A 12,928-nucleotide genomic window follows, 5' to 3' on the forward strand; every position below is an offset into this window, starting at 1 on the left:
ATCATATTCTTGGTCGTACTGAAGGTGAGTTGATGCTGATCTTATATTCAGTAGTTCTTCTCGACTGTATGTAATGAAACCTAAGATGACCTGGGGTACTAATGTAAGAAATAACACGTAAAAAAACAAAAAACTGCATAGTTTCCTAGGAACGCGAAGCGAGGCGGCCATCTCTGTCGGCGCCGGAAGTTAGGGATGATTAGGGATGATCAGTGAGATACACCTGCTGGAGCGCGTGCTACGGGTGGGTGCTGCCATCGTGACCAGTGAACTGAGATAAGGCGGAGCTTTACCTAGCATGGACTTGTAGATGACCTGGAGCCAGTGGGTCTGGCGACGAATAGGTAGCGAGGGCCAGCCGACTAGAGCATACAGGTCGCAGTGGTGGGTGGTATAAGGTGCTTTAGTTGCAAAACGGATGGCACTGTGATAAACTGCATCCAGTTTGCTGAGTAGAGTTTCGTAAGCAATTTTGTAGATGACATCGCCGAAGTCGAGGATCGGTAGGATAGTCAGTTTTACTAGGGTAAGTTTGGTGGCGTGAGTGAAGGAGGCTTTGTTGCGGAATAGAAAGCCGACTCTCGATTTGATTTTCGAATGGAGATGTTTGATATGAGTCTGGAAGGAGAGTTTACAGTCTAGCTAGACACCTAGGTACTTATAGATGTCCACATATTCAAGTTCGGAACCATCCAGGGTGGTGATGCTAGTCAGGCGTGCGGGTGCAGGCAGCGAACGGTTGAAAAGCATGCATTTGGTTTTACTAGCGTTTAAGAGCAGTTGGAGGCCACGGAAGGAGTGTTGTATGGCATTGAAGCTCGTTTGGAGGTTAGATAGCACAGTGTCCAAGGACGGGCCGGAAGTATATAGAATGGTGTCGTCTGCGTAGAGGTGGATCAGGGAATCGCCCACAGCAAGATCAACATCATTGATATATACAGAGAAAAGAGTCGGCCCGAGAATTGAACCCTGTGGCACCCCCATAGAGACTGCCAGAGGACCGGACAGCATGCCCTCCGATTTGACACACTGAACTCTGTCTGCAAAGTAGTTGGTGAACCAGGCAAGGCAATCATCAGAAAAACCGAGGCTACTGAGTCTGCCGATAAGAATATGGTGATTGACAGAGTCGAAAGCCTTGGCAAGGTCGATGAAGACGGCTGCACAGTACTGTCTTTTATCGATGGCGGTTATGATATCGTTTAGTACCTTGAGCGTGGCTGAGGTGCACCCATGACCGGCTCGGAAACCAGATTGCACAGCGGAGAAGGTTCGGTGGGATTCGAGATGGTCAGTGACCTGTTTGTTGACTTGGCTTTCGAAGACCTTAGATAGGCAGGGCAGGATGGATATAGGTCTGTAACAGTTTGGGTCCAGGGTGTCTCCCCCTTTGAAGAGGGGGATGACTGCGGCAGCTTTCCAATCCTTGGGGATCTCAGACGATATGAAAGAGAGGTTGAACAGGCTGGTAATAGGGGTTGCGACAATGGCGACGGATAGTTTCAGAAATAGAGGGTCCAGATTGTCAAGCCCAGCTGATTTGTACAGGTCCAGGTTTTGCAGCTCTTTCAGAACATCTGCTATCTGGATTTGGGTAAAGGAGAACCTGGAGAGGCTTAGGCGAGTAGCTGCGGGGGGGGCGGAGCTGTTGGCCGAGGTTGGAGTAGCCAGGCGGAAGGCATGGCCAGCCGTTGAGAAATGCTTGTTGAAGTTTTCGATAATCATGGATTTATCGGTGGTGACCGTGTTACCTAGCCTCAGTGCAGTGGGCAGTTGGGAGGAGGTGCTCTTGTTCTCCATGGACTTCACAGTATCCCAGAACTTTTTGGAGTTGGAGCTACAGGATGCAAATTTCTGCCTGAAGAAGCTGGCCTTAGCTTTCCTGACTGCGTGTATTGGTTCCTGACTTCCCTGAACAGTTTTTATTTTTTTAATTTTTAATTTATTTCACCTTTATTTAACCAGGTAACAAGTTGAGAACAAGTTCTCATTTACAATTGCGACCTGGCCAAGATAAAGCAAAGCAGTTCGACAGATACAACGACACAGAGTTACACATGGAGTAAAACAAACATACAGTCAATAATACAGTATAAACAAGTCTATGTACAATGTGAGCAAATGAGGTGAGAAGGGAGGTAAAGGCAAAAAAGGCCATGGTGGCAAAGTAAATACAATATAGCAAGTAAAACACTGGAATGGTAGTTTTGCAATGGAAGAATGTGCAAAGTAGAAATAAAAATAATGGGGTGCAAAGGAGCAAAATAAATAAATAAATTAAAATTAAATACAGTTGGGAAAGAGGTAGTTGTTTGGGCTAAATTATAGGTGGGCTATGTACAGGTGCAGTAATCTGTGAGCTGCTCTGACAGTTGGTGCTTAAAGCTAGTGAGGGAGATAAGTGTTTCCAGTTTCAGAGATTTTTGTAGTTCGTTCCAGTCATTGGCAGCAGAGAACTGGAAGGAGAGGCGGCCAAAGAAAGAATTGGTTTTGGGGGTGACTAGAGAGATATACCTGCTGGAGCGTGTGCTACAGGTGGGAGATGCTATGGTGACCAGCGAGCTGAGATAAGGGGGACTTTACCTAGCAGGGTCTTGTAGATGACATGGAGCCAGTGGGTTTGGCGACGAGTATGAAGCGAGGGCCAGCCAACGAGAGCGTACAGGTCGCAATGGTGGGTAGTATATGGGGCTTTGGTGACAAAACGGATTGCACTGTGATAGACTGCATCCAATTTGTTGAGTAGGGTATTGGAGGCTATTTTGTAAATGACATCGCCAAAGTCGAGGATTGGTAGGATGGTCAGTTTTACAAGGGTATGTTTGGCAGCATGAGTGAAGGATGCTTTGTTGCGAAATAGGAAGCCAATTCTAGATTTAACTTTGGATTGGAGATGTTTGATATGGGTCTGGAAGGAGAGTTTACAGTCTAACCAGACACCTAAGTATTTGTAGTTGTCCACGTATTCTAAGTCAGAGCCGTCCAGAGTAGAGATGTTGGACCGGCGGGTAGGTGCAGGTAGCGATCGGTTGAAGAGCATGCATTTAGTTTTACTTGTATTTAAGAGCAATTGGAGGCCACGGAAGGAGAGTTGTATGGCATTGAAGCTTGCCTGGAGGGTTGTTAACACAGTGTCCAAAGAAGGGCCAGAAGTATACAGAATGATGTCGTCTGCGTAGAGGTGGATCAGAGACTCACCAGCAGCAAGAGCGACCTCATTGATGTATACAGAGAAGAGAGTCGGTCCAAGAATTGAACCCTGTGGCACCCCCATAGAGACTGCCAGAGTTCCAGACAGCAGACCCTCCAATTTGACACACTGAACTCTATCAGAGAAGTAGTTGGTGAACCAGGCGAGGCAATCATTTGAGAAACCAAGGCTTTCGAGTCTGCCGATGAGGATGTGGTGATTGACAGAGTCGAAAGCCTTGGCCAGATCAATGAATACGGCTGCACAGTAATGTTTCTTATCGATGGCGGTTAAGATATCGTTAAGGACCTTGAGCGTGGCTGAGGTGCACCCATGACCAGCTCTGAAACCAGATTGCATAGCAGAGAAGGTATGGTGAGATTCGAAATGGTTGCATATCGCGGGGACTATTCGATGCTATTGCAGTCCGCCACAGGATGTTTTTGTGCTGGTCGAGGGCAGTCAGGTCTGGAGTGAACCAAGGGCTATATCTGTTCTTAGTTCTGCATTTTTTGAACGGAGCATGCTTATCTAAAATGGTGAGGAAGGTACTTTTAAAGAATGACCAGGCATCCTCAACTGACGGAATGAGGTCAATGTCCTTCCAGGATACCCGGGCCAGGTCGATTAGAAAGGCCTGCTCACAGAAGTGTTTTAGGGAGCGTTTGACAGTGATGAGGGGTGGTCGTTTGACTGCGGCTCCGTAGCGGATAGAGGCAATGAGGCAGTGATCGCTGAGATCCTGGTTGAAGACAGCGGAGGTGTATTTGGAGGGCCAGTTGGTCAGGTTGACGTCTATGAGGGTGCCCTTGTTTACAGATTTAGGGTTGTACCTGGTGGGTTCCTTGATGATTTGTGTGAGATTGAGGGCATCTAGCTTAGATTGTAGGACTGCCGGGGTGTTAAGCATATCCCAGTTTAGGTCACCTAACAGAACAAACTCTGAAGCTAGATGGGGGGCGATCAATTCAAAAATGGTGTCCAGGGCACAGCTGGGAGCTGAGGGGGGTCAGTAGCAGGTGGCAACAGTGAGAGACTTATTTCTGGAGAGAGTAATTTTTAAAATTAGTAGTTCGAACTGTTTGGGTATGGACCTGGAAAGTATGACATTACTTTGCAGGCTATCTCTGCAGTAGACTGCAACTCCTCCCCTTTGGCAGTTCTATCTTGACGGAAAATGTTATAGTTTGGTATGGAAATCTCAGAATTTTTGGTGGCCTTCCTGAGCCAGGATTCAGACACGGCAAGGACATCAGGGTTAGCAGAGTGTGCTAAAGCAGTTAGTAAAACAGACTTAGGGAGGAGGCTTCTGATGTTGACATGCATGAAACCAAGGCTTTTTCGATCACAGAAGTCAACAAATGAGGGTGCCCGGGGACATGCAGGGCCTGGGTTTACCTCCACATCACCCGCGGAACAGAGGAGGAGTAGTATGAGGGTGTGGCTAAAGGCTATCAAAACTGGTCGCCTAGAGCGTTGGGGACAGAGAATAAAAGGAGCAGATTTCTGGGCATGGTAGAATATATTCAGGGCATAATGCGCAGACAGGGGTATGGTGGGGTGCGTGTACAGCGGAGGTAAGCCCAGGCACTGGGTGATGATGAGAGAGGTTGTATCTCTGGACATGCTGGTTGTAATGGGTGAGGTCACCGCATGTGTGGGAGGTGGGACAAAGGAGGTATCAGGGGTATGAAGAGTGGAACTAGGGGCTCCATTGTAAACTAAAACAATGATAACTAACCTGAACAACAGTATACAACGCATATTGGCATTTGAGAGAGACATACAGCGAGGCATACAGTAATCACAGGTGTTGAATTGGGAGAACTAGCTAAAACAGTAGGTGAGACAACAACAGCTAATCAGCTAGCACAACAACAGCAGGTAAAATGGCGTTGACTAGGCAGGGAGGGTCGGATTAACTACACACAGAGCCTGAGTGCGGCTGGGGCCGACAGATAAAACATAAACAAGCAGAATGGAGTACCGTGATTAATGGACAGTCCAGCATGCATCAGCTATGTAGCCAAGTGATCAGTGTCCAGGGGGCAGCGGTGGATGGGGCAGGGGAGCTAGACTGGCGAGTATTATCCAGGTTAAAAAAACTGTCTGGCTGTGCAGAAGGTAAAGCCTCTAGCAGTGGCTAACAATGACTAAATAGCTTGTAGCTAGTTAGCTGGTTAGCTCCTGGAGGTTTTTGAATGTGTTCTAAAAATTAAAATAATAGCGATTCCGTATCACATTGGGTGAGGCAGGTTACCGGAAGGTATAATCGAATTAAAAATCGAAAAGCGATTGAAAGTAAATATGGGTCCAGTGAGTGGTTGGCACGCGGCGATTCAGACAGTTAGCAGGCCTGTGCTAACAAGCTAACAGTTAGTAGGCCGGGGCTAAACAAGGTTGCAGTTAGCGGACCGGGGCTAAACAAGCTAGCAGTTAGCAGGCCGAATTAGCAAGCAAGGAGATATCAAGGGCTAGAAAGTTAGCCTTTGGGGGACGTCGCGAATGGGTGAGTCTGTTTATGCCTCTTCATGCGGTGACATCGATAGACCGGTCGTGGGTCCGGATATTGTAGCCCAGGAGTATGCTTCGGTGGTAGCATAGGAGCTCTGGCCGGGCTAGCTTCAAGCTAAGTGGATGGAAACGCTAGCCAGGAGTAATCGTCCGGGGTTGCGGTTAGCTAGTTAGCTAGTTGTGAAGATCCAGCTAGTTGTGAAGATCCAGCTGAAAATGTTCCATTTGCGGTGGGAATCCGGGGATAAAAAAATAATAGGTCCGTTATGCTCTGGTTAGAGTCGCGTTGTTCGAACTGGCGAGAGCTTTCCGAGCTAGAGGTTAGCTGATGACCGCTAGCAATGGTTTGCTGACTGATAGCTGGTAGTTAGCTGGCTAGCTTCAGTTGAGGGGTTCCGGATCCGAAGTAAATATAAATACTTTAGAAAAAAAAGCAGATCCGCGCTACATTGGGTGAGGCGGGTTGCAGGAGACTATTTAGAAGTTGAGGTTTAGCAAAATGTTTTAAAAGATATGCGAAGAAAAATATGTAAAAAAAACGATATATACAAGGGACACGACACGACACGACAAGACGTCTGACTGCTACGCCATCCAAATTACATATTTGGACTAGATAATGCTAAACAAGGTTGGGATGTTGTTGCATAAATTCAACAAAAGACAATAAAAATATGTTGAAATTGCACTGTGGATGTAATATACTTTAGATTTGCATTAGGAACATGCTGTACTTAAACGGTACAGCCTAACCTATGGATTGTGCACCCATTAAATGGGGTATCAGCCTACTCAGTGACACTCACAGAACACACCTTTGTAGAGTTAACACAAATATTAGAATCTTAGCTCCAATTGTGCCCATCTGCTTCCCTTAAATGGGGCTTTGTTGGTCATTGAAGACTGAAAATCCCTATACATACTATGGTTTGCATGCCCTACCAAAGGACTCTATCATGCAGAATTCGTGGTTGGAGTTCATTGGTCCCCAGTGCAGTGGTGGTTTCGAATCGAAATGTAGTCAATAAAGCAAGTTGAAAAGCATATACAGTGGGCCGTCCTGTTCTTTACTTATGCAACCTTTATTTAACTAGGCAAGTCAGTTAAGATATTTTCTTATTTACAATGACAGCCTACTCTTGCCAAACCTGGATGACACTGGGCCAATTGTGTGCTGCCCTATGAGACTCCCAATTACAGCCGGATGTGATGCAGCCTGGATTCAAACCAGGTACTGTAGTGACACCTCTTGCACTGAGAGGAAGTGTCTTAGACCACTGCGCCACTCGGGAGCCCAGTAGCTAGACTATAGACTGCTGGATATGTACCCAACATGGCCAAGCTAGACCATAGACTGCTGGATATGTACCCAACATGGCCAAGCTAGACCATAGACTGCTGGATATGTACCCTACATGGCCAAGCTAGACCATAGACTGCTGGATATGTACCCTACATGGTCAAGCTAGACTATAGACTGCTGGATATGTACCCAACTTGGGTATTCTAGACCATAGACTGCTGGATATGTACCCTACATGGCTATTCTAGACGATAGACTGCTGGATATGTACCCTACATGGCCAAGCTAGACCATAGACTGCTGGATATGTACCCTACATGGCTATTCTAGACCATAGACTGATCACATTTCTGCTCTGCTAGAGATGCCCCTGTCAACTGTTAGTGCTGCTATTGTGAAGTGGAAACATCTAGGAGCAACAACGGCTCAACGAAGTGGTAGGCCACACAAGCTCATAGAATGGGACCTCCGAGTGCTGAAGCGCGTACCGTGTAAAAATCATCTGTCCTTTGTTGCATCACTCACTACCGGGTTCCAAACTGCCTCTGGAAGCAACGTCAGCACAATAACTGCTCGTCGGAAGCTTCATGAAATGGATTTCCGTGGCCGAGCAGCAGCACACAAGCCTAAGATCACCATGCTCAATGTCAATTGTTGACTGGAGTGGTGTAAAGCTTGCCGCCATTGGACTCTGCAGCAGTGGAAACGCGTTATCTGGAGTGATGAATCACGCTTCACCATCTGTCAGTCCGACGGACTAATCTGTGTTTGGCAGATGCCAGGAAAACGGTACCTGTCCCAATGCATAATGCCAGCTGTAAAGTGTGGTGAATGAGGAATAATGGTCTGGGGCTGTTTTTCATGGTTCAGGCTAGGCACTTTAGTTCCAGTGAAGGGAAATCTTAACGCTACAGCATGCAAGGACATTCTAGATGATTCTGTGCTTCCAGCTTTGTGTTTCAGCATGACAATGCCCCCATGTGGAAGAACTTGACTGGCCTGCACAGAGCCCCGAACTCAACCCCATTGAATACCTTTGGGATATATATATATATATATATATATATATATATATATATATATATATATATATATATATACACAGTATATCACAAAAGTGAGTACACCCCTCACATTTTTGTAAATATTTGAGTATATCTTTTCATGTGACAACACTGAAGAAAGGACACTTTGCTACAATGTAAAGTAGTGAGTGTACAGCTTGTATAACAGTGTAAATTTGCTGTCCTCTCAAAATAACTCAACACACAGCCATTAATGTCTAAACCGCTGGCATCAAAAGTGAGTACACCCCTAAGTGAAAATGTCCAAATTGGGCCCAAAGTGTCAATATTTTGTGTGGCCACCATCATTTTCCAGCACTGCCTTAACCCTCTTGGGCATGGAGTTCACCAGAGCTTCACAGGTTGCAACTGAAATCCTCTTCCAGTCCTCCATGACGATGTCACAGAGCTGGTGGATGTTAGAGACCTTACACTCCTCCACCTTCCGTTTGAGGATGCCCCACAGATGCTCAATAGGGTTTAGATATGGAGACATGCTTGGCCAGTCCATCACCTTTACCCTCAGCTTCTTTAGCAAGGCAGTGGTCGTCTCGGAGGTGTGTTTGGGGTCGTTATCATGTTGAATACTGCCCTGCGGCCCAGTCTCTGCTTCATTATGGCATTCATGGTTCCCTCAATGAACTGTAGCTCCCCAGTGCCGGCAGCACTCATGCAGCCTCAGACCATGACACTCCCACCACCATGCTTGACTGTAGGCAAGACACACTTGTCTTTGTACTCCTCACCTGGTTGCCGCCACACACGCTTGACACCATCTGAACCAAATAAGTTTATCTTGGTCTCATCAGAACACAGGACATGGTTCCAGTAATCCATGTCCTTAGTCTGCTTGTCTTCAGCAAACTGTTTGCGGGCTTTCTTGTGCATCATCTTTAGAAGAGGCTTCCTTCTGGGACGACAGCCATGCAGACCAATTTGATGCAGTGTATGGCGTATGGTCTGAGCACGGACAGGCTGACACCCCACCCCTTCAACCTCTGCAGCAATGCTGGCAGCACTCATACATCGATTTCCCAAAGACAACCTCTGGATATGACGCTGAGCACGTGCACTCAACTTCTTTGGTCGACCATGGCGAGGCCTGTTCTGAGTGGAACCTGTCCTGTTAAACCGCTGTATGGTCTTAGCCACCGTGCTGCAGCTCAGTTTCAGGGTCTTGGCAATCTTCTTTATAGCCCAGGCCATCTTTATGTAGAGCAATTCTTTTTCTCTTTTTCTCAGATCCTCAGAGAGTTCTTTGCCATGAGGTGCCATGTTGAACTTCCAGTGACCAGTCAGTATGAGGGAGTGTGAGAGCGATGACACCAAATTTAACACACCTGCTCCCCATTCACACCTGAGACCTTGTAACACTAACGAGTCACATGACACCGGGGAGGGAAAATGGCTAATTGGGCCCAATTTGGACATTTTCACATAGCGGTGAGTTCACTTTTGTTGCCAGCGGTTTAGACATTAATGGCTGTGTGTTGAGTTATTTTGAGGGGACAGCAAATTTACACTGTTATACAAGCTGTACACTCACTACTTTACATTGTAGAAAAGTGTCATTTCTTCAGTGTTGTCACATGAAAAGATATACTCAAATATTTACAAAAATGTGAGGGGTGTACTCACTTTTGTGATATACTGTATATAATGGACTTTACAGTGCCCTGCTATTAAAATGATGAATACCCATGTGTGTGTATATATATACTGTATATATATATATATATTTAATGGACTTTACAGTGTCCTGCTATTAAAACTATGTATATCGGTGTGTGTACATATATATCATTTGGCTGTATGTATTTCTAGATATAGGCCTATTGTAAACGTGTATTATTGTTGCGTTGCCATCTTTATTTCAATAGTAAATACAGTTGAAGTCGGAAGTTTACATACACCCTAACGAAATACATTTAAACTCAGTTTAACCATTCCTGACATTTAATCCAATTACAAATTCCCTGTCTTAGGTCAGTTAGGATCACCACTTTATGTTAAGAATGTAAAATATCAGAATAATAGCAGAGAGAATGATATGTTTCAGTTTTGATTTATTTCATCACATTCCCAGTGGGTCAGAAGTTTACATTCCCTCAATTAGTATTTGGTAGCATTGCCTTTAAATGGTTTAACTTGGTCAAACGTTTCGGGTAGCCTTCCAACAGCTTCCCACAATATGTTCGGGTGAATTTTGGCCCATTCCTCCTGACAGCGCTTGTGTAACTGGGTTAGGTTTGTAGGCCTCCTTTCTCTCACATGCTTTTTCAGTTCTGCCCACAAATGTTCTATGTGGTTGAGGTCAGGGCTTTGTGATGGCCACTCCAATACCTTGACTTTGTTGTCCTTAAGCCATTTTGCCACAACTTTGGAAGTATGCTTGGGGCATTGTCCATTTGGAAGAATTATTTGTGACCAAGCTTTAACTTCCCGACTGATTGTCTTGAGATGTTGCTTCAATATATCCACATAATTTCCCTTTCTCATGATGCCATCTACAGTGGGGCAAAAAAGTATTTAGTCAGCCACCAATTGTGCAAGTTCTCTCACTTAAAAAGATGAGAGGCCTGTAATTTTCATCATAGGTACACTTCAACTATGACAGACAAAATGAGAAAAAAAATCCAGAAAATCACATTGTAGGATTTTTAATGAATTTATTTGCAAATTATGTATTTTGTGAAGTGCACCAGTCTCTCCTGCAGCAAAGCACACCCACAACATGATGCTGCCACCCCCGTACTTCACGGTTGGGATGGTGTTTTTTGGCTTGCAAGCCTCTCCCTTTTTCCTTCAAACATAACGATGGTCATTATGGCCAAACAGTTCTATTTTTGTTTCATCAGACCAGAGGACATTTCTCCAAAAAGTACGATCTTTGTCCCCATGTGCAGTTGCAAATCGTAGTCTGGCTTTTTTATGGCAGTTTTGGAACAGTGGCTTCTTCCTTGCTGAGCTGCCTTTCAGGTTATGTCGATATAGGACTCGTTTTACTGTGGATATAGATGCTTTTGTACCTGTTTCCTCCAGCATCTTCACAAAATCCTTTGCTGTTGTTCTGGGATTGATTTGCACTTCTCGCACCAAAGTACTTTCATCTCTAGGAGACAGAACGCATCTCCTTCCTGAGCGGTATGACGGATGAGTGGTCCCATGGTGTTTATACTTGCGTACTATTGTTTGTATAGATGAACGTGGTAACTTAAGGTGTTTGGAAATCAAGCATTTACCAGACTTGTGGAGGTCCACAATTTTTCTTCTGAGGTCTTGGCTGATTTCTTTTGATTTTCCCATGATGTCAAGCAAAGAGTCACTGCGTTTGAAGGTAGGCCTAGAAATGCATCCACAGGTTCACCTCCAATTGACTCAAATGATGTCAATTAGCCTATCAGAAGCTTCTAAAGCCATGACATCAGTTTCTGGAATTTTCCAAGCTGTTTAAAGGCACAGTCAACTTAGTGTATGTAAAATTCTGACCCACTGGAATTGTGATCCAGTGAATTATAAGTGAAATAATCTGTCTGTAAACAATTGTTGGAAATATGACTTGTGTCATGCACAAAGTAGATGTCCTAAACGACTTGCCAATACTATAGTTTGTCAACTAGAAATTTGTGGAGTGGTTGAAAAACGAGTTTTAACCTCTAATGACTCCCCATCCCGCATGAGGGAGCGTAATCATCGTCTGACACTAATTAGCATAACGCAACGGACATAAATATTCCTAGAAAATATTCCTATTCATGAAAATCACAAATGAAATATATTGAGACACAGCTTAGCCTTTTGTTAATCACCCTGTCATCTCAGATTTTCAAAAGGTAACTTGGTAACTTGGTCACGGAAATCAGAAAAGCAATCAAATTAAATTGTTTACCTTTGATGAGCTTCGGATGTTTTCACTCACGAGACTCCCAGTTAGATAGCAAATGTTTCTTTTTTCCAAAATGATTATTTTTGTAGGCGAAATAGCTCCGTTTGTTCTTCACGTTTGGCTGAGAAATCACCCGGAAATTGCAGTCACGAAAACGGCGAAAAATATTCCAAATTAGCTCCATAACATCGAAACATGGCAAACGTTGTTCATAATCAATCCTCAAGGTGTTTTTCAAATATCTATTAGATAATATATCCATCGGGACAATTTGTTTTTCAGTAGGACCGATTGGAGTAATGGCTACCTCTGTATTTTACGCGAGAATCTCTCTGGGAGCATCAGGTGACCACTTGCGCAATGTAGCCGCTTACAGGTATTCTTCAACATAAATGCGTAAAACTACGTCACAATGCTGTAGACACCTTCGGGAATACGGAGAAAGAGTAATCTGTTTGATAGCCCATTCACTGCTCAATAGGGACGCATAGGAATGCAGCGCTTTCAAAACATGAGGCACTTCCGGGTTGGATTTTTCTCAGGCTGCAACATCAGTTCTGTTATACTCACAGACAATATTTTTACAGTTTTGGAAACTTTAGAGTTTTTTCTATCCTAAGCTGTCAATTATATGCATATTCTAGCATCTTGTCCTGACAAAATATCCCGTTTACTACGGGAACATTTTTTTTCCAAAAATGAAAATACTGCCCCCTAGTCACAACTCTGCCTAGAAGGCCAGCATCTTGGGGGTCGCCTCTTCACTGTTGATGTTGAGACTTGTGTTTTGCGGGTACTATTTAATGAAGCTGCCAGTTGACGACTTGTAAGGTGTCTGTTTCTCAAACTAGACACTAATGTACTGTACTTGTCCTCTTGCTTAGTTGTGCACCTGGGCCTCCCACTCCTCTTTCTATTCTGGTTAGAGCCAGTTTAAGCTGTTCTGTGAAGGGAGTAGTACACAGCGTTGT

The 12,928-nt window shown here is 44.7% G+C and overlaps 1 protein-coding gene across 1 annotated transcript in view; it reads right to left on the reverse strand.

The window, feature by feature from the left end:
• The window catches only part of gpr174 (G protein-coupled receptor 174), a 47,485-nt gene that overhangs the window by 9,507 nt on the left and 25,050 nt on the right, over window positions 1-12,928 (reverse strand). The window lies entirely within an intron of this gene.

This window comes from Oncorhynchus tshawytscha, unplaced genomic scaffold (genome assembly GCF_018296145.1).
Source record: "Oncorhynchus tshawytscha isolate Ot180627B unplaced genomic scaffold, Otsh_v2.0 Un_contig_3241_pilon_pilon, whole genome shotgun sequence".
NCBI lineage: Eukaryota > Metazoa > Chordata > Actinopteri > Salmoniformes > Salmonidae > Oncorhynchus > Oncorhynchus tshawytscha.